The sequence below is a fragment of the Apus apus genome, chromosome 7, assembly GCF_020740795.1.
Source record: "Apus apus isolate bApuApu2 chromosome 7, bApuApu2.pri.cur, whole genome shotgun sequence".
NCBI classification, from domain to species: domain Eukaryota; kingdom Metazoa; phylum Chordata; class Aves; order Apodiformes; family Apodidae; genus Apus; species Apus apus.
The window spans coordinates 5,298,678-5,325,851 of NC_067288.1; the positions used below are offsets into that span (position 1 = coordinate 5,298,678).

At 50.2% G+C, this 27,174-nt stretch overlaps 1 protein-coding gene across 3 annotated transcripts in view; it reads left to right on the forward strand.

Moving 5' to 3' along the window:
* PBX1 (PBX homeobox 1) overlaps positions 1 to 27,174 on the forward strand; it is a 129,446-nt gene that overhangs the window by 46,406 nt on the left and 55,866 nt on the right. Inside the window, exon 1 of one of the 3 annotated variants that reach the window (XM_051624876.1) lies at positions 25,637 to 25,722. The exons of the other annotated variants lie outside the window; for them this stretch is intronic. The gene's annotated coding sequence lies outside the window, so the exon portion shown is untranslated. Of the gene's footprint in view, positions 1 to 25,636; positions 25,723 to 27,174 lie in introns of those variants that run through there. 3 annotated transcript variants of the gene reach the window in all.

Here is a 27,174-nt window from a genome sequence, read left to right on the forward strand (position 1 = left end):
GGGAATCCCAGGGCTTTGCTGTTTGTTTGGCTACCATGTGTTTTGTCTGCATGTGCTGTGCCGGAATAGGAGCAATTAAGCTTTATTTATATGGGCTTTCCCAGCTTGCAGGGTGGGAAGTGACAGTACGTGGGTGTGAGCGCTGCTTGTGAACTTCTCCTGAAGTTTGGGGATTAGCAGCACGGGCCAAGTGCCACAGTCTTTTTTGGTCAGGTATCTGAAGGCGGTTTGCTGGCTGCAGGCGATTGGAAATGTCAATAGGTCAGGGGTAAACTGAGCCCTGTAACCCAAGCTGCTGTTGTACCCCAGCCCACTGGAACTGGCGGCGTTCTGCCGGGGCTCTGCTGTTGCATGTGGTCCCAGTGCTTCCAGTCTGAGTTTCAGCAGTGGTGTCCTGATGTCCAAGCTGGGCTCTGCTGATGTGGGCAGGAGCCTTCTTGGCCTTGGGAAGGAGCAAGATGGAATGATGGAACTGGCAGGGAGAGTCACTCTGTGCTGTGCCATGAGAGCTGCAGGGAAATAAAAGACTGGGTGCTGCTGGTTGCATGGACCCATCCTGACACTAGGAGGAACTGGGGGTTCAGAGTGTTCTCCAAGTGCAGGCATGACTCATCTGCAGCCAGCTCTTTCCTTGCAACTGTATTTTTCTTCCTGGATTGTCCTTCCCAGAGCTGACAAGGTGTGAGTGTTACCTCCAGGCCTCCTTCCAGCCTTGTGCTTGCAACAAGGGAAACCTGTCTGCAAAGCTTCTGCAGTCAGCAGGGCTCTGACACAGCTCCAGAGCTTTTCTCCATAAATAACGCAGCTGGGTGGATGCTTCCTTAAAGGCAAGATGTATGGTGAAAGCTGGATAGCTTGTTCTGGACCTGGAGAGGATAGCTGTTGAAGGGCATGTCCATCCAGTGCCGTGTGGGGCTGGCATAACCTGCTATGAGGAGAGCAGAAAGCCTGATGCATGACTGACATCCATCCTCTTTGATTCAGAGACCAGAGCAGTGTGATTTCATGCCTTCAGAGCTCCCTCCATCTTTGGTCTTCTGGGCACCCTGGTGCCCCTGCTCCATGCCAGCCATGGACATGCTTTGCTCTCTGTTGTTACTTGAGATGCTGCTCAACTACAGTGAGACCATCCTCAGCTCAACTACTTCCAGGCATAGGCAACAGCATAGACGTAGCACCAAATTTCAGCCCACAGGTCTTCTCTGTCCTGCCAGCAAACCCACTGCTAACTGATAGCTCAAACTTTGACCTTCCTCCTCCTCAGACCTCTTGTGGGGCACTTGTTGGAGTGATGGGCTGGCTGGTGCAGTGAATAGGCCGGTCAGCTTGTATCAAGGCCATTTCTTCACCCCCTTAGCCTCTTGTGTTCCCATTCTCTCAGTGCTGCTTCCATGCATTCGGGAGCATTTGGGGGGAAAAAAAAAAGTTGACAAAAGGAATGAATTATGCATAAGGAATTAATTTCCTTGATGAATAGGGACTTACAAACTCAATTGCCATTCGCTTTCAAGGGATGCTTGGGGGAGCAGGGGAAAGGAATAAAAGCAGAGGATGGAATGGAGGGTGAACGGCTGAGCCTGGAAGTGTTCCTGGCCTTTGAGTGGACGTTGGGAAACAGCCCTGGGTCATTTAAACCATATGATGGGTCCCATATTCCCATCAACGTGTGGGTTTCTTTGCTGGGGTGAAAATCAGGGTGGTGAAGATGCAGCAAATCTAGCAGTATGTCTGTCAGTGAGTGCCATCCTTTGCGCAGAATAGGAAGAGAAAAGAGTCAGATGAGGATTCAGTTGTTATAGTAGATTGGGAAACTGAGGCAGGTGTGTATGTGTGACTTGTTCAGACTGGGTGCATGCCAGGGGACGATACAAGAGTAGTGCTCAGGGCTCTTGTGCTTCAGAAGTTTGTTTTTTCCCTGGTGTGTCATTCCCTCCTGCGTGCTGTGTCCTGGGAGTAGAGCCAGCAACTGGAGGCACTAAAACTGTTGGAGGGAAGATGCCATAAAAGAGCTTTCTGGAAACTTTGCCCAGCCAGAAAAACTTGCCCCCAAACCCAAGGAGAAAACTTAGATTCCTGATGGGAAGAGAGCATTTGTCAACTCAAGTGATCTGCCTGGTATCAAGCAGTTGTGCTCTTGTGCTGTGTCTTAGTGTGAGCGGGAGGAAGTCTCTTCCCTTCCTGGAGGGGTAGGGCAGGTCAGTGGTTTGGAGGGAAGGATAAGTCTGCTTGTGATGCCAGTCTTTCTTGGGTTATGAAGTATTTCACCTTGCAAAGCATCAGGGGTGTTGAAGGGAAGTCTGACCTGGCTGTTGTACTGGCTGATGAGTTGGAGAAGTAGTGGGCAGAGTGAGGCAGGAAAGGGGAGACATGCTGGGCCCTGAACTCAGCCTGACATGAGGCAGAATTAGTGCAGGGCAGGTCAGTTCAGTGGCTCTGTCTTCCCTGAGATGTGGTTTCTCAAAGTCCACATGGCTCTTCCTCATCCACTGCAAGTAGTACCTGCTTTTCCAACCCTCTTGTCACCTGTGCTGCTTGGAGCAGCCCTGTGATAATGGAGAGCCTCATCCTTCTGAAGAGTACCTTCAGGAGAGGGGACTGGGAGCTGCTGGGTGAGGAGACTGCTAGAAGAGGTGTTTGGAGGTGGAGGAGAGGCTGTGCCAGAGGCTCAGTTGGACAGCTGGGCTCCAGCTCCTTGCTGGTGGGCAGCAGTCCTGCAACCATCTGCTGGCGTTTTAGACACAGTGGAAGACCTCAGCATCACCTGATGCTTCTGGAGGCCCAGATCCTGCAAGGGAAGACCATTCTGGCCTGGTGTCCTCGCATTCCAGCATCAAAACTGGTGAGCTGATAGTTTTCTTCTAGAGCCTGCAGTTTTCTTGCCCTTTGCAACTTGCATATTGCCCTTTAAATGTTGCTGTCTCAGTAGGACTGACATGCCTGGGCACTTGTGAACTTGGGTTGAAGGTTTGCAAGTGAACAAAATAAGATGTTGCTGGCTGCCTGGGTATTTCAAGAATCCAAGAAGATGGTGACTGTTGGCAGAAGTTGGGCCAGGTTTGTATGGCACTGTGGCACACCAGGAACACCGGCTGTGCCTGCACACACGCCCTGGTGCCACACATCGACCCTGTGGAACACTGGAGCTCAGTCCTCTCCAGCTTTTTCACTGCTGTGATGAGCCTGGGGGCTTGTGCAATACTTGCCTCATCCTGCTCGTCCTTCCCTGTGCTGTTTGGGGGAGGGAGAGGTGTACCCCAGGCAAAGATAGCATCCCCAAAATCTCCACCCTGGGAGCAACTGGGTGGAGTTTGGAGTTGTGCTAGATGACTGGAAGGAGGTGGCATGAATTCATCCTGATGTGGAAGGGGACTGAAGGAGTGCAGGTGCTCAGGGAAGGTGGCTTAAATCGTAAGAAGGGTGGTTTAATTTTGAGAAGGGTGGTTTAATTGCCACTCCTCTTTTCCATTCTCTTCTCAGCCACCCTTCCCTCTCCCAGGCAGAGGGGCTCCATGGGCAGGGGGCTTTGGAAGCTGTCGCTTTGCGTTGTGGAGCTGGGGAAAGGTCTCTACCTGCCTTATTTTGTCCCTTCTGCTGTCAGGGCTGACAGTGCTCATGTTTATTTCATCCGGCGTGGCGCCTGTCTCGTTTCCCTATCCTCCGATGTCATTAGCGCGCCGAGAGCGGGCCCTGCAGTGCTCAGCCTAATGAATTCCGCTGTGGCTCTTCTCTCCCCACCTCGTTACCAAAGCTCAAGGTGTCAAATTAAACCCGGCCGAGGAAAGGAGAGAGAGAACAAGACGCCAAAGGAGGAGGGGAAGGGGAAAACGTGTGTTGCAGGGGTTCCTTTGGTCCTAGGGTTTCCCCTTTTTCCAGCTGTTTTCCCTTTTAAGCTGTTTCCTTTGCAGCTGGGGTTTCTCTTTGAGGCGGGACATGTTGTTGTGCTGGAGGTGGTGACTTTGTTCATGGCCTTGGGTCTTCTTCTGTTGGGGCAGGAGGAGGGATGTCTTCTTTTTCTGTTCCTGCTGCAGAGCACATCATGGCATCCTCTTGGTCTTGTCCGTGCTGTGTGGGAGACAGTGGTGGGTGTGTAAGTGTCATTTTAAGAACCAGGTGGCTGTTTCTCAGCTCCTAGTCCACCCTCTGGGTTGTGCCCTCAAGCTGGGATGAATTTTGCAAGTGGTTTTAAAGGAAAGCTGCCATCTCTCATCTCTCGTAGCTGGTGGATTTGGAGCAAGCTGCTGCCTGTCCTGAGAGCTGAGACACCAAAAGCCTCTCAGACAGTCCCCTGCTGTCTCATAGGCCATGATCTTCTGGGCCACGTTTTGTTTTTCTTTAGTATTTCTCATCCTTGGTTTGCCTAACCCGTGGTGCAGGAGCCTGGGGGTTTCCTTGGATCTGGAGTCAGGGAGTCTAGCCTTTGGAGGTGGCTGGGCTGTGGTAGGACACTTGGAGTGACAGCAGCCTGTCCCCAGCAGCCCCCTGCCCCATCCATCTTGGCTCTCATTGTTTTAAAATAGTTTTGTTATATAATTATCTCCTTGTGGATGGTCTTTTTCATTATGTTGGCTGCTTCAGCTGTGGTGAGCATATTCATGTGGGATTAGTGCCATAGCAGAGCTTGTGTTAGTGGTGGGGTGTGAGAGAGGGACAGCCCCCTCCACTGGAGACTGTTCCCACCATCCTCCCTAAACTGGGGTGACCAGAGGCTGTGTCAAGACCCCAGGAGGTGCCAGGGATCTGGTGGGCACAGAGGAGTAGAGCAGGAGCCGAGGACGATAGGGACCAGCCTTTCTCTGATGTAGGGAAGCCAGGGCCCATGTGCACCCCAAGTTTGACATCTCAGGGCTGCTGGTGGGTGCTGCTGGGAAGATTTGGCATGGAGACCACCAGCCTGTATGACAGTGTCCCTGGCATCCCTCTAGTGACCTGTCCTGCAGCCCTTGCTGGGCATGAAGCCATCATGGTTTGTGGCATTTGATCTTGCTTTGCTTTGTTTGCTGGCAGGGGAACACCTGGTGAAAAGTGGGGGCAGGGTCTGTCCCTCTGTGTGTCACTCCTTTGGGAACCTGGGTCTTGGTCTCCCAGCCACAAAAGCACTAGGGACTCCAGACCTGCTCCACTGCCTGCACCAGCAAATTTTGCGTGAAAGGAAGAAGGTGCAGAGGAGGGAGAAGCCAGATGTAGCACTCTCCTCCTCCTCACAGCTCACTGGAGGAGCCAGCACAGGACATGCTGCCATTCAGGTGGGCCAGTTGAGGCTGTGGACTGGTGTCTTGGAGCTGTGGCTTGTGGTGGTTAGTGGCTTTTAATTGGTGTCCTCTCAGTTATCTGGGAATAGTGCAACTGATTCTTCCTACTCTGAAGACCTGCAAGATTGAAGGTTCACGTGACCTGAACAGCCTCATTTATAGGGAGAGCGTGAAGATGTTGTGTGACAGGTATTTGTGTGATGTGGGTAACTCCAGGAGTTCTGAGGTGGCTGTGCCAGGCCAGGCTGAAGGTGCACCCATCTGGGCTGCCCTCTTTGCCAAAGCCTGGTGACAGCTGCCAGGGGAAGGAGCAAGAAGTCGCTGATGTCCCTCTCAAATTCCAGCAGCAAGCAGCAGTAGACATGGTGATGCTCAGCACAAGTTCCATCATGCAGCTGGGTGCCTTTTGTTTTGCTATGTATGTAAAGCTTCTTGTGTGGCAGGGGACAGGTCTCCCTGCACCATGCCTCAGTTTCCCTGTCTGGGCAGAGAGACTGATAGACATTTGCTCCCACTCTGGAGTGCAGTGGAGACAAGTTCATTCAAGCATTTTGAAGTCCTCTGATGAAAAGCACTGGAGAAGGACAGAGGCTTATTAATTGTTGTTGAGAATATCTGTCAGTCCTGTGTGAGGAGCTGCTGGCTGCATTTCTGCTGGCTGCTCAGCCTAGGAGAAGGTAGTGACAGTACTGAGACAATGAGAATGGGGCTGTCATTCTCAAGGAAATCAATCCCTGCAGGCTGAAAACTTCCAGGTTTATAGGAGCAGTATATTTAGGTTATGATGGGAGATGAGGCTCTGTCCTGGTGCATCACTCTGGAGGCCTGGCCAGCCTTCGTTTTCAGGCGCTGGTGGAACCATAAACATGTAGACACTATTTGGTTGGTGGGGGCCTTCCTCTACTGGAAAGGAGCTACTAAGCTGGGTTTTGGATGCTTGGTGTTCCTGTTGACACCAGGGAGGCTTAAGATGCAGGTCAGCTGGCAATAATGGGGAGCTGTCATTGCGTGTGAAAAACTGATGGCTGCTTGGGGTGAGGATTTGTGTCTGACTAGTACCTGGTCGCAGTTACCTGATAAACCTCTCCAGAGTACTAAAACCTCAGTTTCTCTGCAACTATTAGACTTGTGCTGGAGCAGTGATTAACCTCTTGGCTGTTGCACACTCTGGTTTGATTAACAGGCATCTCAGGGTTCACAACTCCACCGGACAGGTAGTTGGGGTGGGAATTGCAGGTGCAGAGCTTGCTAGGCACTGGTGTCCGTGTTTGCAATGTTGCCCAAAGAGCCTGTCCCTTATGACTTGGGGAAGGAGATGCAGGCTTGTCTTGGAAAGCCATGGAGGTGGAAATCACTGGGGGGACAGAATGATTTCTGCCTTCCAGCCAGCTCATCACCTCTCTGCTCTCACCCTGTTGAAAGGCTGTAGCACTGGCTTGTCTCAGAGAGTCTGTCCCTTCTGATGGGGTTGTTTGTCTTGCTCAATGTGAAGTGGCCCAGGGTGAGTTTGTTGCTGGAAATTTGACTGTTGCAGATCATGATTCTCATAGTTTTGAAGCAGGGAGATCTCAGTGCTCCAAGGCTGAAACAGATAGAGCAGGAATATTCCCTGGTGACAAATCTTGGTGGGACAGCACAGTGTCCCTGGCGATGATGGCCATGGAGAACTGGCTGACGTCAAACGTTTTGTCTGGGTGAGCACTGGCCCAGCCATGAGAGCCTGGACTGTGCTCCTGGCTCTTCTAAAACATCTCCTTCCTCCTTGGATGTTGCCCTGCTGCCATGCATCCCCATCTGCCGCTCCAGTCAGGCTTCTGGGTTATCTTCAGCCACAGAACAGGATTTCTCAAACTTGTCTCATCATTTGGTGATGGGTGAGATTCCCCAGCCCCATCACGAGTTCTCTCACCCCTGCCACAACACTTAACATCTTTCTTGTGGATGAATTTGGCAGTGCTGGGCTGGGCTTTCTTGCCAGTGTGGCAACAGCCACGGCTCCCAGCTTGTTAGACTGAAAGAATGTGCCGTTTTAATTAATGATATGTAAATATCCTTGAATGGGCCACATTTGCATATTAAGAGAGATTTGCGGAATCTGCGGAGTAATATATTTTAATTAAGGATTAATTAAAAATAATGGGAATTTCATTTCGCCTGGCAGAATCCGTTTAGATCTTTGCACACGTCTGCTTGGGAGCCTGGTGCTGTGGTCTGCAGCTGGGGCTGGCCACTGGTGCTGCTCCTCTCCTGGCCAGGTCCTGAAAGCACTGGTGGAGCCGGGCGGCCGGTCCCCTTGGCCACGCAGCCCGGCTGCGGGTGTTCGGGCCGTTTTTTGATATTCTTTATGGCAAAATAAGCAAATGGCTGTGAGACACGGAACACTAGTTGTGTTGGCAATTATGTTAATAGCATGCTATTAGGCTATGATTCTATATGAGCAATTGGGGAGAAGAAATGCCTTACTGAGAGAGAATGATACAACAGACGTCTGTCTTATTGATATAGCTCCAGAGGAGCTTTCTGCGTAATTACACTTGGCCACTTTTTGGAGGTGGGGGAGAGGCTGTGACCACACGATGGAGGGGAGAGTGGTCCCCTTGCATGTGCCTGGATCTGAGGCAGGGTTGTGTTGGGATGCCCTTGTGATGCTCCAGAGAGGGATCTGTTACCTGACTGCACTAGGCTGAGTGTCCAGGCATCCTGCAGGCTGTTTGGTACGTCACTTTTGGATGGTCTTGCAAAAGGGATGTGTCCTGAACCAGTGGCTGAAAGGTCACTGCAGAGCTCTGGAGAAGTTGGTGGAACCCCAGGCCTTGGTGGCTGGACCTCAGGGCTTGGTTGCTTGAACCATGGTGATAGGGCATCAGCATTGAGCCTCATGGCTTCTTCGGGAAGACTGGCATGACCAGGTCCTGCCAAGCAGATAGAGAAGTGGCTCTAGTGGGACTAGCAAGGAGCAGGTGAGGCTGTTAAGAAGCTGAGATGGGTGGGGGTAGCAGACGAGAGCAGGGGAAGGGCAAGGGTGCTGGTCCCTCCATCCCACCCGCCTTTTCCCGGCGCTAAGCCGGCTGCAGCGGATCGAATGCAAATGGAGAAAATGCAGTTTGTGGTAAGTGTCCGCTAATAAATAACCTCCGAGTCTTCTCCCTATCAGGCAGTGACATCCTGCATTTCTCTTCCCCGCCGCACCAGCCCAAGACATTTAATGATGTGGTGCTCCTTACGGGATGTGCCGCCCATGCTAAATATCTCCAGGCTTCACAAAATGGTGGGCAGGGAGCCCAGCCCGGCTCCGGCAGCCCCGCGTCTCTCCCCCCACCCACAGCCCTGGGCAGCAAGGTCGGCGGCAGCGACGTCCCCCTCCCCAGCCCCGGCGTCGGGCGCGGACCCCTCGGCTGCGCTCGCCTGCGGTCGCTGGAGGATTTCATTAACTGCGCGAAGTAAAAAATAATCAATTTCAGATGTTCCCAGTGTTTGTGGTAATGGTCTCTCTAACCATTCTGATTAGCCGAGTGAAATGGAATTTTTCTTTTAAATTACAGCGCGTTGACATTAAATATAGGCAAACTTTGTGTGCGCGAGGGGGAGGGGACAGGCTTTTTGCATTCATCCCTGTCCTTCTCCCTCCCAGTCCATCACTCGCCTTATCTTTCCATCACCCCCTCCCCAACCGTGCCGAAATCTCCAGCAACTTCTTTCTGCTGCCCAGCAGGCTGGGATTTTATTTCTTTCATGGGCTTTGTGAAATGTTTTGCGAGGTTTTGGTCTGGTGGGGGTGCTTTTTTTTTTTTCTAACCTTTTTTACCAATCTTTTTTTAAATTATTTTCATGTTTACTGCAGCGTCTTGGGCTGGGACCAGTGCCGCTTCCAGACTGAGCTTCTTCCCTTCCATCCTGGCTTCTTCCTCTCATCCTCCTGGGCTTCTTCCCTCCATCCTCTCATCCGCGTGTGCCGTTTCCCTTCGGTGTTGCCGCTCTCCCTTTCTGCCTTGCGGTTTCCCTTGGCGTCCCGCGCGGCGCAGTCCGCAGTGGAATCGATAGCCAGAGCCGTGGCTGCGCGCCTCGGGGAGCAGGCTGGGCTCCTTCCTCCTCTGGCTCTCCCTTCTACCCCCCCTTTCCCTCTCTGCACCCCTTCTTTTTTTCCCCAGACTGAATTTTTTAGCCTGCAGTAGCCCTTCCGATAATTTATTTTTGTTCCCTTTTCAGTTATTTTCCATGCATTTCCCGTGGCTGCGGGCGGGCGCTGTACAGCCCAGCCCGGGCTTTGGACTTTTCCTTTTGATAAGCTGTCATCCCCCGGCCCCGCACCGGGATTTGATCAGAGCGCTCTCTCGACCTCGTGGAAGACATTAAACACCCTCCCAGACCCTTTTCTCTGTCTCCATCTCTGAACCTTTCACTCTCCTTTAATGAGAATTTCTCCTAATTATTTCAGTGGCTGCAGCACAGGGACCGCAGTGTAGTTAGATCTTGATACCGGGACGTGACTGTTATGCTGATAAAGGCAAAAGATCAATAATTTAGGCCCTAGCGTTAATGGCAGAGCTGAGAGCTTAAGTGTCTGTATTCAGGTTTAGTCCTGAAGGTTCCTGGAGTATTAATGATTTCCTAATTTTTTATTTCATTTTTTGGTTGTTGTTGTTGTTTCCCTGCTCTGCAGCCATTCTGCTTTTGGTTTTGGGGTTGCCCCTGAATTGCCCTTACACAATTTATCTGAGGATTTGGGCATGTGTTAGAAAGCAAAGGGAGGGAGGGGAATGTGGTGGTGGGGAAGCATTGAAGAGGGGGTAAAAAATGTATCCGTTGCTTTCTGCTTTACTTTGGAGACTGCAGGATGGGCCCCAGTCAGGAGGTGAGCAGCATGGCTGCATTTGGGCAGTGGCTTGGGTCAGGTTGTCTTCTGCAGGAGCCTGGAGGTCTCCATCTGCAAGATGTTGGTGGTGCAGGTGGGGGTTACCTTCAGTCCCAAATGCGGCCATGCACCAGTCACCCACCTGGTCATGGTGGCTGTCTCCCTTGGCACGCTGCCCAGGGATGTATGTGGAGGAAGAAGCCTGAGCTTGAAACACTGCTGAGCTCTGTTTTCTTGTCTCTGTTTCCATAGACACCTGCTGAGCCCTCAGCACAGACCCTCTCTTTCTCTCTCCTCTGCACCCTCAGACCAATTTTTGCTGCAGAAACTCGCATCCCTGCCTGTTCACATCAGCCTGAAGGGTGCTGCTGGTAGAGGGCAGGAATGTGTGCTGCATGTTCTGCATGAAGGATGCCCCAACATCATGATTCTGAGCTGCTCTCCTGCCTTTGTCCTTTGGGAAAGGTTTCGGCACCACTCAGTGCAGGGCTGGGTTTGTCCTGGGAATGCTGGGCTGACTTGGAGTGGGATGGGGAAGTGGGATTCATCTGCTAGAGATCCCGGTGCTCTGTGCTGTTTGCTTCCCAGCATTGGGATCCATCTGCCTTCTTGCTTGCTGTGTATCCTCCCCCAGGCCAGCATGTCTGAGCTGATCCATGGCTGTCCGGGAAGTGTTCGGAGGCCCGGAGTGGAAGGAGGGAAGTTTAAGAGAAGAGAGAGGGGTGGGAAACATTTACCAGTTTTCTAGTGAGTCATAAGCACTTCCCTCCTTGGTTGGTTTTTATTTTTTGAAGCCTGTTAGTACTTGAAGATTCAGGAAATACTGAGTTGGTTTGAAAGAAGATGAAAAATGATGAAGGGAAATTGGGGGATAAAGACTGTTATTTAGCCACCAGGAGCTCTGGCTGGGAAACACTGCTATACACATTAGCTGGTTAATGCAAGTTTTGCCTGGGTTATCTCCATCCTGATTGGAAGAGAGAGAGGCTGGGGCTGCCTGGATTTTGTGGCCTCTTGGTCTGTTTGGACCCCCAAGCTGTCCCTTTCTGCAAAGGGATTGGGAAGGATTTCTTCAGAATTGCAGAGCATCCCTTTCCTCTTGTGGTCTGGGACTCTCCCAAGGATCACTGCCCCTCCAGCTTGGCACTGAGCTTGGCAGTCCTTGGCTGCTGTCCCCAGCCCCCAGTCTGGGCTGACGTGATACAGGCAGGAATTGGCAGAGCATTGTCTGCCCCTAGCAGTGTCAAGAAGCATGGGGTGTGTCCCAAGTGCCAACCAACCAGGCCCCACAGAGAAGCTGGAAATACTGATTTGCTTTCTATGGGTGGCTTAAGCAATGGAGGAAACCTCACTCTTGAGGTTTGGTCGTTCCTGAGGGTCATTGTTACTTTCTGTTGGGCTTTCTTTTCTGGTACCAAACGCTGCAAGTCTTGTCTCTCCCGCTACCCCTGGAGCTTTGGAGGATACAATGACCAAAAATGTGACTATGCCACTGAAGCGGAAGTGAGTGCTTCCTTTGAAGTTATCTTCTGTTTTCTTCCCTTCCTCTTTGATAGCAGCCAAAGTGTCATGCTGCGATCCCAGGAATGATGTGCTCCTTTGCATGCCTGTGTCTTTGCTGGGCTTGGACAGGCAGAGCAGGCTCTAGCTTGGTAAATGGTTCTGTAGCTGCATGGTCCAGCTGGCTCCTCCTAGCCAGCTCGTCTTGGCAGGGCTAGCCAGGATATAAATTAGTTTCAACTTATTGTAGTCACTGAAGTATAAAAATGTAGCTGATGACATGCGGGGAAAACATCTGGGCAGTGCAAAAGGGCTTGTTGGCTTTTATGTGGTGGCATTATTTGGGGTTGGACCTAGAGAACCTTAAAAGCAGGTGGGTTGTTTTTTTTTTTTTTTTTTTCAAAGAACAAAAAGGTGTTTCAGTGCTGCCTGGTTCCAAGCTGTGTCCAAAAATGTGTTTATGTAGATGTATATGGATATATCTGTATATGCACACAGATCATCACATATAAAGGAATGCAAGTGTGGGATGATGGGCATCTGAGTTGCTGGCCTGATAGATACAGGCTCTGTCGAAGAGGTGCTCTAGGGAGTAAAGGAGCCGTGTTTCTGTATTTCTTCATGGAAGGTAGGGACTGTGTGTCCTGATCAAAATCCTTTATCTGAAAAAATGAGACTGACCTTTCTGGGTGTGTGGCCATGTGGACTCAGGGCCCTAGTGTAGCAGGTGGTCATCTGTAACTCAGTCAAGAAACTCCAGCAATGTCTTCAAGGTTCTCTTTAGCTTTCCTTCTTGCTTTTCCTAGTGGGTCTCAGTTTATTCCCCTGGGCAGGAGATACAACAACCACCTGATTATTCCTGCCCAAGTGTTTCCTGGTTGGGTTACGTGTTTACACTTGTGTGTTTGGCTGCCAAAATCATTTGACTTCAGTAGGATCTTCCTTATCCAAGGCTGCCTAAGGCATGTGATGGATTTGCCAGTCTTTGTTAGGAGGTTGATTTCTGAATGCTCTGGCCTTAGGCTGTGTGTGTGTGTTTTGTAGAGCTTGCCTCAGCAAGCTTTAGAGAGAAGAGGACTTTAAGGACAAATATGAGTAGCTATAGGTTTTTCTGGCCACCAAACTGGTGGTGAAGTAGAGGATTCCCCAAAGCTCTGCTGATATTTGTTGTGGGTAGCCCTGGGGAGCAGGTATTTGTATCTGAAATGTTAATAGAGAGACTGAATTGAATCTTGTGTGCTGTCGGGGGAGCAGTAAAAGCCATTTACAAAAGAAGCCAAGAGAAGATCAGTAGAAATGCACACAAACCCTAAAAATCCCAATGTGATGCCTGAATAATTGTCCATTTGTCTGGGGAAAGAGATTAATCCAGCCAGGGTTCAGTTTAACAGGATTATGAACATGGGAGGCTGGGGCAGAGGGAGGGAGGGCTCTGGGATTTGCCGTGTGACTTCAGACCATGGATCTTTCTTTTCCAATGGCCCCAGCAGGATGTGGAAGCTTCAGGAGTTGGGGTGGCTTTGCTGGATGTCAACGGGTGAGCTGTAGTGGGACAGTTGGGATCACAGAGGTCCGACCAGGTCCCTCCTTCCATTGCCCATCTCGGCCAGTTTGGTTAGACGAGGAGCTCTCAGGAACACTCCTCCTTGCAGGGAGCTGACCCTACCACCAAGAAATACATTTTTCATCCAGCCAACAGCACAGAGTCTTACAGCATGTCCCAGGGGTCTGCCATCAGGTCGGTCATGCCCGTTGCAGTGCTCCTGGAAAAGCCTTACTGTGGAGAAGTCAAGACAGAGATCTGGGGGCAAATTTTTGGGAGGGTCATAGACCCTCATCAGCCTGAAGGGCAAGGAAGAGACTTCTGATGGAGCTGGGTTAGCCACTGAGTACCAAGGGAGAGACCTGCCTCCTGAAGCAACTGATGCTGATGGAAACACTTTCATTGGCATCGTACCCCAGAAGGTGTTTAGTTACAAGATGGTTTCTGTCCTTGTGGCAGCCCTCCTGTTGTAAGCTCCTTTCTAGGCATTAGTGTGTTTTCTTCTTGAAGCAGCTTTTTACCCTTAAAAACAAGGAGATGCATAAATGAGAAGGGAGACACTGCTTCTGCCTCTGTGACATCCCCACAAAGCAGATCACACAAAGTAAAGTGAAAGGAGAGATGTTTTTATGATATTGCCTGCATTTATGTGGAACTAGGTAGGAGCGTGTGTGTGTGTCTGTGTCTCTTTGTGTGTGCGTCTGTGTCTCTTTGTGTGTGCTTTATAATATAAAGCAACTGTAATATCTCTACGGCGTTCCCAGAGAGCTGTTGATGTGTTGTCAGATACTGTAACTTCTTTTAAGCCTACCTTACGTGTTAGGTATCTTGCATATTTAGTGATCAGAAAAAGAAGCAGGTGTGTAAGAGTGGGAGGGAAAACACAGAGGTAGTTCTGGCTGTCCCAGTGTGAGGTGTTTCCCTCCTTGTCCTTGCCTGCCTTGGCTCTCTAGGTGAGTATTCCTTAGTCTTTTGATGGGACCCCATTTTTTGGAAGGGGAGGAACAGAATGTTTTGGGATGGAATACTTCATTTGGTCAATTTTGGTTCACCTGTCTGGTCTGCTTCTCCCTGGAGACTCCCAGGAGAGACACAGGTGTGACCTTCCAACTTAGACCCAGAAGTCTTCCAGCACAGATGTTCTCCCTCCATCTCTGGTACATCCTGTGGTTCATCATAGCTGCAAATCCTCATCAGAGCCTGTTCTCCAGGGATGGTATTTCCCAATGTAGGCTGGGAGCCTTTCTCTAATGATACATGGGGTGGCTGAAGGCTGCACCCCAAGGCAAGCAGCCACCTAGAACCACCTCTCTCCTGACATCTGGTTCTTTGTAAGTCGTTTAAATAGCAAATCAACTCCAGCAGGCCCTGCAGGAGGGTGAGGTTTAGGCTTGGCTTGGCCGTTGCTTCCCCAGGCCCGGGCTGTGCTGAGCCAGGGATGAATGATTGGGACTCAACAAAGTGTTTAAACACCAGAATTGAAATTAATGTCCCCTCATTGCTGGTGAGGCTGCCAATACATTACAGCAAGCACCTTCCCAAAGTGAAATGAATGTTTGTTTATCCTCATGAAATATACATCAAAACATGTTGGTGGGAGAGGCCGCTAACAAGGGAACGGGCTGGCTCTCTTAAATTCCCAGCTGGGAGTGGACACTGCTCCTCTTTTCTTTCCTCTCTGGGCTTTTATTTTTGAAGCCTAACCTGTCCACAGCTGTGTATCCAAAAGCATTAATATGGCTTTAATGAAAACTCCGGTTGATCTGTCCAAAGATATTGATGAGTGGTCCTCAATCGTATTAATCTTCTCGTTGCGGGAGGAAATGAAGGCGGTGAGCGGGGCCACCAGGTGCCACTGGCAGAGGAGGGTGAGCAGGGGCAGCCACCGCTGCTTTGCCCTCCCGCCGGGGTTGCACCTTTTCCTGGCTTGGCTTGATTTTTTTTCCCGATTTTTTTTTTTTTTTTTTTAATTTGTTTTCGCTGCTTTTTGAAACTGGAAACACAGCAACTGCCCCTTGGCTGGACTCACGCCTCCATTCCAGGCCGGTATTTAACATTTGAATCATTAAGTTTCCGCCAATAAATCCATTACTGTTAATTATATTGAAGGGGCTAACGATCCGTCGACAATATTCCGCCATCGATTTCCGTCCGCGTCGAATGGCCGCCTCGCCCTCAATCCATGCCAGGACGTGTTTTCAGGGGTTCCCCCCCCTCCTTTGCAGCTTTCTCGGCAGCACGATGCCCCTGCCATCCCCTTCTCCCCGAGCGCAGGCTGCTCCTCGATAGGAACACGCTGCACTTCTTTATGGCTTATGGCAAACTGCCTTGATTACTTCTACTGTTGTACCCATTATGTGAATTAAATATGTATTCAGTTGCATGCTGCTTGCGTTGTTATTGCAGGGTGACATATGGTAGTGACTCAATTAGAATGAAACTAGCATTAGATAACCCTTCTGATTACATGCATCCCAGCCCGCTCGGCAGCCTGGCTGCTGCTGCCACCGCCGCTGCGTTGCCTGATCTCCCGCGCTCGGCAGGCCGCGGGTTTCATCAGCTGCTGTCGTCTCCAGAGGTGGGTGTTAGGCAGGAGGACCTGCAGGGTGAGGCTGTGGCCATGGGTGGTGTTGCACTGCCCACAGCAGAGCTGGCCCCGTGGCCTCTTGCAGGAGGGGTGCTCGCAGCCATGCACTGCTGGCACACCAGGCCTCCCCTCGGCAGTAGCACCCGGGTTTTCCAGAGCCCAGGAATGCAGGAGCATGGGGACCATCGGTCGAGTCCCAGCCAGGTGGGTTTAGTCGGGTAGTGCTGCAGTAGTGCAGCCCCTTGCAAGTGGCCATCCATGCCTGGATGAAGCTCACGATGTTTCAGGATGTCCTCAAAGCAGCAGCAGCAGCAAAAAGGGCTCAAGTTTGGTTTGGTACATGGCTGCTTCTGACTCTGGTAAGTGGCATGGAGCATCCTCTCAAGGAGAGGGATCAGATGGTTGGTGATTTTGTTTTCCTGCCTCCTCTTTTTCCGTGCAAAGAGAGTGCCTAGTGAGGAATGTCTTGATGGGAACCGGGTATTTTCTCCGTGGTCAGCAGTTGCAGGGGGACAGTGGGTGGCTTTGGTGCTGCTGCCCTCTGGTGCGCATGCTGGCTGCTCCCTGGAGAGCCCCAGGCTCTGAGCCTGGGGTGCGGGGGAGAACTGCTAAAACTGGAGTATTTTCTTCTTCCTCAGCTCCCTTCTGCCCTGTAAAAAACAGCCCAAATCTTACACTGCTTGGAGGTAGAAAGTACGGGTTTCCCCGTGTCCCTGTGCTGCTGCTTCTGTCATTTCTGGCCACTGTAGGACTGCTGCAGGCATAAGGGGAAGATGCTGCTGATCCTGCAAGTGAGACTCCAGCATTGAATTTTGACTGAAGCAAACCTGGAAAGGTTTGGCTATTCCACACAACAGCCAAACTTGTCATGTGTATCCACAGGGCATAGCATCTCCCCAGAGTCTGGGGAGGATATAAAAGAAGTTGTGAGCCCTCCCCCCTCCTCCCCAAACCACTGCTTTTACTTTATAGCTTTGTGAACTGTTTGTCAGCAAATCCTGATGCAAAGTAAATAGGAAATGGATTAATTATATAAACATGATTGAGTTCCAGAAACAAATTGCGGCCTGTTAACTGTTTGCAAATGTTTCTCTCCAAGGGCAATTCTCTGGTCACGCTGTGATCGGTCCCAGTGCCTGGTTTCTCCTCTCAAGTTGGATAGGGGTAGGTTTTTTTGATAAGTCAAACAATGACAGCCATCAAAGAGCAAATAAACACTTCCCAGTGACAGGGCTTAGCTAAACACAAATTTAATCTGGGTACGTATATAGCTATTGAGGGGGATATTTATGAATGGAAAAGAATACAGCTCAAAGAAAAAAAAAGGCATTTGTGTGTGTTTTTTCACATCAAAGCTGAGGGTTTGGGTTGCACCTTCCATTGTTCCCTCATTTTCTGTGTTTCTCTTGCACGTTCCCCTTGTGAGTGTGCCCGTACGGGTGTGTGTGCGAACCCGTGGGCCTGCATGCACATTATGCTGTCAGGCCTCTGTGGGAAGCTTTATTCTTGCTTTTGCAAGTGGGAAGTTTGTTTTCGCAGTGGGATAAAGGCCCTCGGCAGCAGAGTGCTAGGAGTCTGTGGCAAAGATGGTTACTTCTGGAGTTGTAATCCTTTAGCCCATTCCAGACGATAGCCCAAATCCCATTAGCATCCTTCCTGGCTCAGGGTTTTCTGAGCAGCTCCAGGGGCTTTGCAGCAAAGCCCAGCTTGTGGTGCAGAGGACAGGCAGGGTCTAGTTGTTGAACCTCAACGAGGATAGGTGCCACATGACCCAGTCTTCTCTGGGGAGTGTCCTGAAGGGAATGCTCAGGTGCAAATGTCCATTTCTGGCTAAGTTCTCCAAATTTTGGATTCTCAGCAGAATTTGGTGCTGGTGTTGCTCGGGGTTCTCTCCTGCAGAGGTAGTGCTCTCCCTCGCAAGGAGCCAGAGCACACAGCTCATTTTCCAAACCCAAAGCCTTGCTGATTGCTCAGTGTTTTTACTTCCCAGAGTAGAGTTCAGAGGGGGAGGAGGGGGTGGTGCGGGGCTCTTGGAGCAGGATCCATCCCTTTATTGCTTGCCTTGCCATTGCGTGTGTTGCTGTTGGCTAGAAAACCATCAGCTCATACAAATGACTGACAGCAGCCAACGTCAGCCCGTGGCAGGTATGTAAACAAAAGAGGGAACTGTTTTCAACTTGCTCTTCCCCCCCCCCCCCTTTTTTTTTTCCTTTTTTATTTTTCTTTACTTGAAGGAGTCAGAGATTGCTTCATGCACATCCCCATCCAGGGCTGGCAGTGGCCCTGTCTGGTGTCAAGCTGGAGGATGTCGGCTTGATTTCAGAGCTACTTGACACAAAGGGACTGGGGAAGTGAATAACACTGGGGGCTGTGAGTTCAGTTACCTGCTCCCCATGTTTTGTGATTCCTCTAAACCTCTGTCTCCTCTGAACATCCTGTCTCCCCTTGCGCTGTGTTTCCTCCTCATTTTTCTGCTGCTGGCAGGTGCATCCCTGCCTGTTTCCATAAGCTGCCTGCCGAGCACAGCCCCCAAGTCTGCAGGGCTGTCATGGTCTGTGTCTCTTTTCCATTGATCGGGAAAGTTCTTCTGCTTTTTTTTTTTAATTTTTCCCCAATGAAAACCACCACCTGAGCAGGCCTGTGTTGAGCCTGCAGAGCTCCTGCAGAAGGCAGGTGAGCTTGCCTTAAAATAAACACCATAAAGGAAAAGCAAAAATATTGAAAAAAGTACCATTTTTCTGCTTGATTTTCACTTTCTAAAGGGCCAGTCAATTTCTTGAGGTGTTTGCTGTTATTGTCATTATTACTATTTGCTGGTGATGCTTATTTGGGTGCAGTTCCCCTTTGCTACCCCTGCTTCCTGAGTGTTGGGGTCTCTCGTGCACCTGCAGAAAGGAGCAGGTAAACCCTGGAGCTGTGGCTGCATGCCTGATTTTGGCTCCAGGGAGTTTCACAGGAGTGAAAGGAGATGGAAAACACTGTGAGGCCACTAAGCCATGAGCTGGAGTGGATTATTTAAGTGGATTAGTGATTTCTGACTGGGGGCTGGTGTGGAGCAGATGGGGTTTTGCCTGCCACTGTGGGGGTTATGATGGGTGATGGCACGTTGAATCCTCCATCTCGAGAGCTGATTTCCCACACAGCCCTTCTTCCCCATGCTGCCCAGCCTCTGTTCCCCCAAATAGCCTCTGCAACTGCTGCCCAGCCCATTCCTGCCCTTTGATGCAGGCAGCTGCCTGCCTGCCTGCACGTACCTGTGGCAGAACTGGTGTTGAAGAGGAGCTGGGTTACAGTCCCCTTCCTTCTCCTTCCCTAAGCCACCGTGTCCCCAGGGAACATGGGTGCAGGGTGAGAGGGGTGGCAGGGTGGGGGCAGCAGGCTGCCCTTTCAACTGCATCAGCAGGGCTGTGCCCATCTCTAAGGGTCTCCCAGCTCTTGGTTTGGATGGGAGGTTAACTCCCGCCCATCTCTCTCAGCGTGTTACATGCTTGCACTTTTCCCCCTTTCTCTCTCACTCTCCATTTTTTTTCTCTTCCTTGAAAAAAAAAAAAAAAAAAAAAAAGAAATAAAATAAACCCCCAGCAGAAAGCAAGCTGTGATACTGTCGGGCCTGGCGTTGATGTTATTTATTTTCCTCAGTTGCTGCTCTGGAAGCCCGGAGTTGACAGAGCGGTTTTGTAGAATAGAAACATTATAGACTGTTACTGTCAGAGTGTTAAATGTGATGGATAGAGAAATACAGGGGAGGGAGGGGACTTTACACTAGCCATGTCTGCCAGCGAGGGTGCTCATGGGAGAATAAACCATCCGCATATAAGAAATGAATGAGGTAATGTGGCGGGAGGTAATGGACTCTTGCAACAGAGATGTGCCTTGCTGGCTGGACTTAACCCTCGCCACTCCGTGGGTGGGGTGGGACAGGATAGGAGACATGCCCCACTCACCTGTAGCCCGAGTTCCAGCAGGTTCAGGCCTGGGATAGTGAGGTGCTCTGAGAATGTCTGGGTTATCCCATGGAGCGAGGGGAGTGTTGCCCAGGTGCCTGCAGACCCCCCCTCCCAAACAGCAGCTTGCTTGCTGCAAGTCCAGGATGGAGCATCTTCATGGTGAGCACCAAGAGATGCATTTATCATTTTTTAGCAAAGGGCTTGTGCTGCTTAGGTGGTACAGAGGGATGAAGGCATCAGTGAGCAGTAGCCTGGTGCTCAGGGTGGCTCCAGGTTTGAGGTCCTGCTGAGGGTAGGTGTGGAGGTCTTGGGGCCTCAGTCGTTGAGGTGAGGAGCACAGACCTAGAGCAGGTCAGGAGAAGAGGTGACCCTCAACCTGGCCTTTCTCTTTTGTCAGTGTAGAGGTGCTGGGAGACTGAGGGACTTTGCCTTAATTTATGCATAGTTGTGGAAAGCACTAAGCTGAGGTGTGGAACTGAAACCCTGTGGTTATAGTGCTCAGTTTGTGTTTTAAATGTCATTTCTCATGTCTAGAGGGACAGGTTTTGTGGGGAGAAGCTGTGGCAATTGATGCCCCTCAAGCTCTGTGGTTATGCCTGGAGAGGGCAGGTGTGTGTGTCTCTAACTTCTATTTCTTCTGTTTCACATCGATGGCTTTTTCTGGTTGTCCACTTATCTATCAAATTGTATTTTGAAGGCTAATGAGCATTCTTGCAGAGAACCTCCATATCTTCCCTATGAGGAAACCCTGTGGGTGGCATTATCTTCTGCCTGCAGGACCACAAAATCACAGTGTGGTTTGGGTTGGAGAAGGGACCTTCAAAGATCATCCAGTCCATCTCCCTGCCATGGGCAGGGACACCTTTTATGAGATCAGGATCATCAAAGCCCTGTCAAACCTGACCTTGAACACTGCTAATGATGGGGTATCCACAGCTTCTCCAGGCAACCTCTTCCAGTGTCTCACCACCCTCATCATAAAACATTTTGTCCTTGTATCTCCTCTACACCTACCCTCTTTTAGTTTGAAACCATTGCCCCAGTGTTGTAGCACTACAGGCCCGAGTAAAAACTCTTTCTCCATCTTTCATCCAAGGATGATGGGCTTGCAGGGGGTGAGAAGCCTCAGGGTGAGGGGCAGCAGGGACACGGGGCGTTGTGCAGCCCTGGCAGCTCTCACTGCCCCTTCCCTTCACGCTTGGCTGGGTCTCCGGCCTGACCGCGCAAAGTTTGTCGTACTCAGTGTGTGTGAGTAATTGAATTACTTCCTTGTGCATTTTAGCCTCGCTGACTTTTACCCACCGTCTTATCTCCAGCTCATGAAGCTTCGTTCACACATCCTTGGAGGAGGATCTCGGCCTTTGTGAGGCCTTGCTAAACCCCAGTTGCTCATGTTCTCAAAACTACTGCTGCTCATGCTCTTCAATGAACGTATTAGCAGTAATGGGCGAACCTTCTACTCTCATGGCCTTGTTAAAAAAGGCATTTATTTCTACTCCCTTGCACCTCTTAGCCAACTTTTAGTCCCTGCTTTTGCTGGGAGAAGAATTACATTTGTCAACTGATGAAACTTTGGGGGACTCCAAACAACGCCAGCTGTGCTTCATGCATTCTGTTGCTGGGGCATAGCAATTGTAATAGATTAGTGAGGTGGATTTTCTTCTCCTTAAGGACACTGCTAGTCAATCTCACTGGTATCATGTCCATCTTGAGGCTTTATCCTATCTATTTATCATCTTAGCCAGTACTGAAGTGAGACTCACAAGTCAGTGAATCTGTGGCTTATCTCACTCCATTTTTTAAAAATAGGGTATGACACTTTGTGTCCTCTAGTGTAATGAGAGATTGAGCTGCTAATGAAAATATGCAATCATTTTATTTCTGAGTCCCTACAGAACTCTTAGGCAGGTATTATCTGGGCATGGTGACTCCTCATTTTTCATTTTCCAAACGTGCTTTAACATCTCTTCTTCTGACATCTCAATCTCTGCTTGAGCCTCATTTTTTGCCACCTGAAAAATGGCCTATGGTTGGGAGTCATGGTTGCTGAAGGCTGAGGACCAAATTCCCCTGTGTCCTTGCATCCTGGTGCTGTGGCTGCTTCCGGTGACTGCTCCAGAGATCAGCCCTGCCTGGATGATGCCAAAGTCTAGGCTTGCTGTAGGTTTCATGACAAAATTCATCATTCATCCTCATCTTGGTTTGTGAGCTGCCAGCTACTTAAAAATTGCAACCGATTAAAGCATCATCCATTTGTGAAATGGATGAGTTGGAGGAATATCCTTTTATTTGCCTGCTGCCTGTTTGAGATCTGGGTGAGATCCCTTCGGGATTTAGTGAGAATACCCAAAACATTTCTGTCCAGGAGGCATCTGGGTGCTTTGGCTCCAGCCACTGAACCTGGGCATGCTGGTGCTTGTTGCCGTTGCCTTCGGAAAGTGGCAGAGAGGCAGGAGGAGCCATTCATGAAGCAAAGTATCTTTCTTATGAAAGTACAATGGGGAGGTGCTGCCATTTCAGGATGCTGTCTGCCCAGGAGATGCAGCCACCATATCCCTGGGAGCTGTGGGGGGACAGCAGCATCCCCAGGGGGTAGCAGCACCTCTTACCACTGGTGCCTGCCGCCTTGAGAACCAGTCCGCAAATCCTTTTTATTTTATTTTATTTCTGAGCGTTGTGCTTCAAGTCAGCTTGATTTGGTAAAAAGGCTTCCAACACGGCACGTCACAGGTAATTTATTCCCGGGTGCTGTAATCTGAAGAAAAGCAGAGTGAAGGGCCTCCAGTCACAGCCGCGCACGCACGCAAAAAGTTAAGTATTCTTGCTTTCGCTGACAGTACAAAGGTGTCATATACGAGAAGGATTGACACAGACCAAAGGGTCTTGTGGGAAATATGATAATAACTATAAAGAAGACAGATTATTCCCCAGTTGCCAACATTCAAACCTTTTTACAGTCAGTTCAAACATATAAAACTTTATTGCTGTAGCAGAAAGGGGAACAATTTCTGGTTGCACAGCTTTCCCAGGGCTGGGTTTATACTGTCTGTGTTATTGCTCTATAGTGGCATTTTAAAGTTTATTGAACAAGACTTTTACAATTGAAGGAAGTATATAAAACTGTAAATTTATTAGATTTTTCAGGATAAGTGCCCTTTCTAGTTGTGCTCAAGAATTCGGAGCTACGAGAAACTGCTAGTTACAAGACTTATTAATATTAAAGACTGAGAGAGCGCACATTTTATACCTTAACTGATCTAAAAAATAATATTATGATATTACTGAAAATCTGAGCTGTCACCGAGCAGGGTGCGTAGAGCACTTGTATAGTTTGTGTTTGCATAAATAGTCTGTATGTATGTGCAGATATATATATGTGTGTGTGTGTGTCTGGGTACCCCTTGTGGGGGTGTATTCACACATCTTGTGTGAGGGTGTATGCAGAGATGATACGTAAACAAACAGGGGCATGTATGTGTGTGAGCATACGTATGTATTTAAATCTGTGTGTTTCTATGCAGTGTTTTAGTTTTATATGGTTTTATTTCCTAGATTGTGCAGTTCCTTCTAGTATGGAGTCTTGGTGCAAGGCTAAGGCTTTTAGGTGATGCAGAAATACAATTAATAGGGTGCCTGAGTGGATCTGACGGTTGTATTCTGGCTGGTTGTACGTGGTGTTCACAGGCGTCTCTGTGTAACTCATGTATGAAGTTCTCCTGTGTGTAAACCTCACAATTTATACCACGTTCACCATCCACCTGGTAATTTGTGCCTAAAACCAGTGAGTACGTGAGTGATGGTGGGATGGCATGTTCCAAAGGCCTGGGTGCCTGCCCCCATTCCCTGCCTTCTCCTTAGGGCTGTGGCCGAGTAACACTGATCGTAAATTCACAGGGCTGGATTTCCTGATAGGCACATTTGCTCGGTGCTGCTTATGCAGCAAAACCAGGCTGCAGTGCTGCTGGAGACAGCCCTGGGAGAGCTCATCCTGCGTACAGTCCAGGGGGAAACCTGCTCTTCAGGGGTGCCTGCTGTAAGTTTTCATTTTTCCATCTTGGCAACAATTTCACCTACACTTGTGACTTGAATTAAAATAACTTCTTAATTGGCTTTTCTACTTGCATCACCTGCCCACCACGGTGGCTGGTGCTGCCAGAGTGCCCATGGGGACATCTAAGAGGGGTTTGTTCCTGGGTAGGGAAGTCCACCAGGACAAAGGGTCTCCTCTCACCAGGACTAGGGGCTGGGAGTAAATTGGGAGGAGAGCCTTCCTCCACTGCTCTTTTCTGCTGGTCCAGTACAGCCACAGAAGCAGATGTCTTCAACTTTGGCACCCACGTTGGCAACTTGCAAGGGGTGTTGGGTGCTTTGGAGGCTGAGCAGGAGCAGGCAGGAGCACCACAAACCAGCAGCGAACGCAAGGAAGTCAATAAGCCCTGAATCTTTTATGAGACCTTGGATATTCTGATCACAGCTCTGCTGGCACCGAGATAGGAATACAGATTATCTGAGAAAGCATCCGTGACTTGAAGCTCAGTCCTGGGTCTTCCTAAGTTTTTTAGCTTGTCTCCCTGTATTGACATTTTGCTGTTGTTATTTTGGGGAGTTTCCCCTTTTTCTCCTACTTTTTCCCTGCTGGGGGGATAGAGCTCAGGCATGATATCTGGGAGCTGGGGCTGGCTGAAGAAGAAAGTGGGAAGAAGGTTAGTGCAGCTCATGGGGCTAAAAGCCTTATCCCTGCATATTGTTAATAAGAAAACCAAGGAGCAGCGCTGCATGCTGTGAGGCAGAAGACAGGGAAGCCCTCAGATCCCTTGTAGTCCCATGTTGTGTGGTGCTACTGTACTGGAATTGCAAGGGTTCTTGCTGAATTCATTTTGGGTTTGGAGAGAAAAGGAGAAAGGAGGAGAATAAGGAGGATGGGGAGGAAAAAAAAAAAGAAAAAAATACCCCTGCACTGAGATGAATTTATGCCTAAGCTTGTCTTAGGAATGCAAATGTGTTTAAGACTCTCTGAGCTAAACCACCCCTTTTAGGAGGAGGGAGGGGGAAAAGGAGGGGGGAATAAAGAAAAAAAAAAGTATGACACAGAAGGGACACTGGGAGAATGTGAAATGAGGGTTTGCTGCCCCTCCTCCTGCGCCCTGCCTGCTGCCGAGCTGGCAGAGGGGCAGGCAGCAAGGAGCTGCTGGGCTGCTGCACAGAGGGGGGAGCCCATCACTCTGCATCCATCCCTGGCAGAGAGGTGGGCATGGGTGCCTCCCTGCCATCGCAGCAGCCTCCAGCACCCTCTTGCTCCCTGCTCACACCAGCCCAGCCACACACACATCAGGTGTGACACGGCCACACTTGTGCCACTGCTACTGAGTGCCCGTATCCACCTGCAGAGATGGGGAGGGTGCTGCTGGGCTGCTCCCCCCAGGCAGGGCTTTCCTGGTGTTTCAGGGATGCTCACCTAAGGGTCTGCGAAGTCAAAGGGAGGAGAGCAGCAGGGAGAGGAGAAAAGCAGCAGCGAGGGGGAGGGAGGAGGGATGCAGGAGGAGATGAGAACCCAGTGCCAATTGGGCAGTTGTGTCTGTTGTCTGGAGGCTGCTGCTAACCACTCGTTACAATTAAAATGAAGTGTCCGTCAGCGGCTATCTTCGCTGTGTGGCCCATATGTTTCTGAGCTGATACTGTCCGGATTATTCTGTTTGGGAGAACGATAACGGCTGTTTATAACCTTGGCAAAGACTGAGCCCTAATCAGGCTGGAGCACATTTTCACCGACTGGCTGATAACGGGCTGTTAGCTGCCTTATCGCTGGGGAGAGATAGGCCAAAATAAGCAGATCTGTGAGCACAGGAGCCCAACCAAGAGGCACATACTCTGGCCTGGCTTTTATTTTTAGATGCTCTTTTCTTTTTTCTTTTTTCTTTTTTTTCCCTTTTTTTTTTTTTCTTTACTTTTCCTGGCTGATTTCAGAGAGAAGAGGAGATTATTTCAGCAGAAAGGGAAGGAGGCAGCAGGTTTTGTTCACATCAGCAAGTGAGGCGGCAAGAAAGGTGTGCAAAAATAATGCAGGGGTGTTGTATCTCTTTCTGTGTGCCCTCTGCCTGGTCCCTCAATTACTCCATGGCCCCCATTAACCCCTGAGGTGCATGCAGGCATTTCCATCTTTGGGGAGAACAGTGCAGTGTGTCTCTCCTCCCTTGCAGCATCCATTCTTCCCTCGCTTTCTGCTCCCTTCATCCTCTTTTTGCTCAGGCTGGCTCTCTCAAACAGGGGAATGGGCTGGTTTTGGGGTGGAACTGGGTTATGTGATTCCAAAATGGGGTTGTGCATAAAATACGATTTATAGCAGCAAGACCTGGGGTGTTGCCACTGCAGACACCATGTTGGGCCAGAGCATTTTGAAATCATGTGCAGTTGCGTATCTAACAAGCCAAATTTCCCTGAAGGCAGCCTCTCAATGAGGGTGGCTAGAGCATCTTCCTAGTCTGCCCTGGGACTCCACTATTTCCAGCAGCTGGTTTAAACTGGTGCTGTTTGTGGTGCAGGTGTGTGATCCTGGCCCTGCCATCCTCTTCCTCGGTGTAGCCTGAGTCTTGCTCCATTGTGCCAATGTGTCTGCTCTCGAATCTTCCAGTGGAAACGGTCCAGCTCTCCCAGTTCCACGCCTCCCTCCCTCCACTGCTCAGGCTACGTACTCTGCCTTGAAGTCTCAGGCAGGTGTTCAAATAAATAATGCAGCTAAAAATACCTTTTGGCAGCAGCTGGGAGTTGTTGAGAGCGGCGCTCCCGGGGTGGTGGGAATACAGCATCCTGGCTCTGTGGGCAGGTGTGTCTGCGTGCTCCGGAAAAACGAGAGCAAAGGCTGTGGGGATGAGGGTCTGCCTGCCTCCTGGGTCTGCCATGGCCCAGCCAACAAGCAGGGGCATTGGGTCTGTCCTCCCTGGCTTTAAGCAGGCATCACCTTTGCTGGGGTAGGCTTTTGGTGGACATGGCGACCCACCAGCTGCATTCTTGCTCGTGGAGGAGTGTCACACTGGCCCCGTGCTCCGGCTGCATCAGCAGGCATCAGGAAATAGTTGCGCTGCAGTAGTGTCCCCTACCATTCCCCCTTTAGGGACCACTTTGCAGGCTGGCTCACACAGCTGCCTCCAAGTAAAGCACCTCCAGGTGCTGAGAGAGGACTTGGCACCTTAGACTTTTCATCCAGTTGACTGAAACTGCTTATTTTAAGACCTCCTCCTAAAACCTTCTCCCCCTTTCCTGGGGAGTTGTCCCAGCTGAAGGCAGCTCCTGGTAGCTTTTCCTCCTCCCTTCACAGGCTTGGGCCTGGACCTGGCAGCCCAGACCCCAGGGGGTGCAGAGGGCTACATCTCTACTAACACTCATCTCCTGGCTCTGCTTGGAGACCTTTTGAGAGCTCCCCTGGCAGCAAATTGTAGGACGACAGATTTAATTATTGCAGCAAGGATGTTGCTGGGGGCAGAGCATCCTTCAGTTAGCCA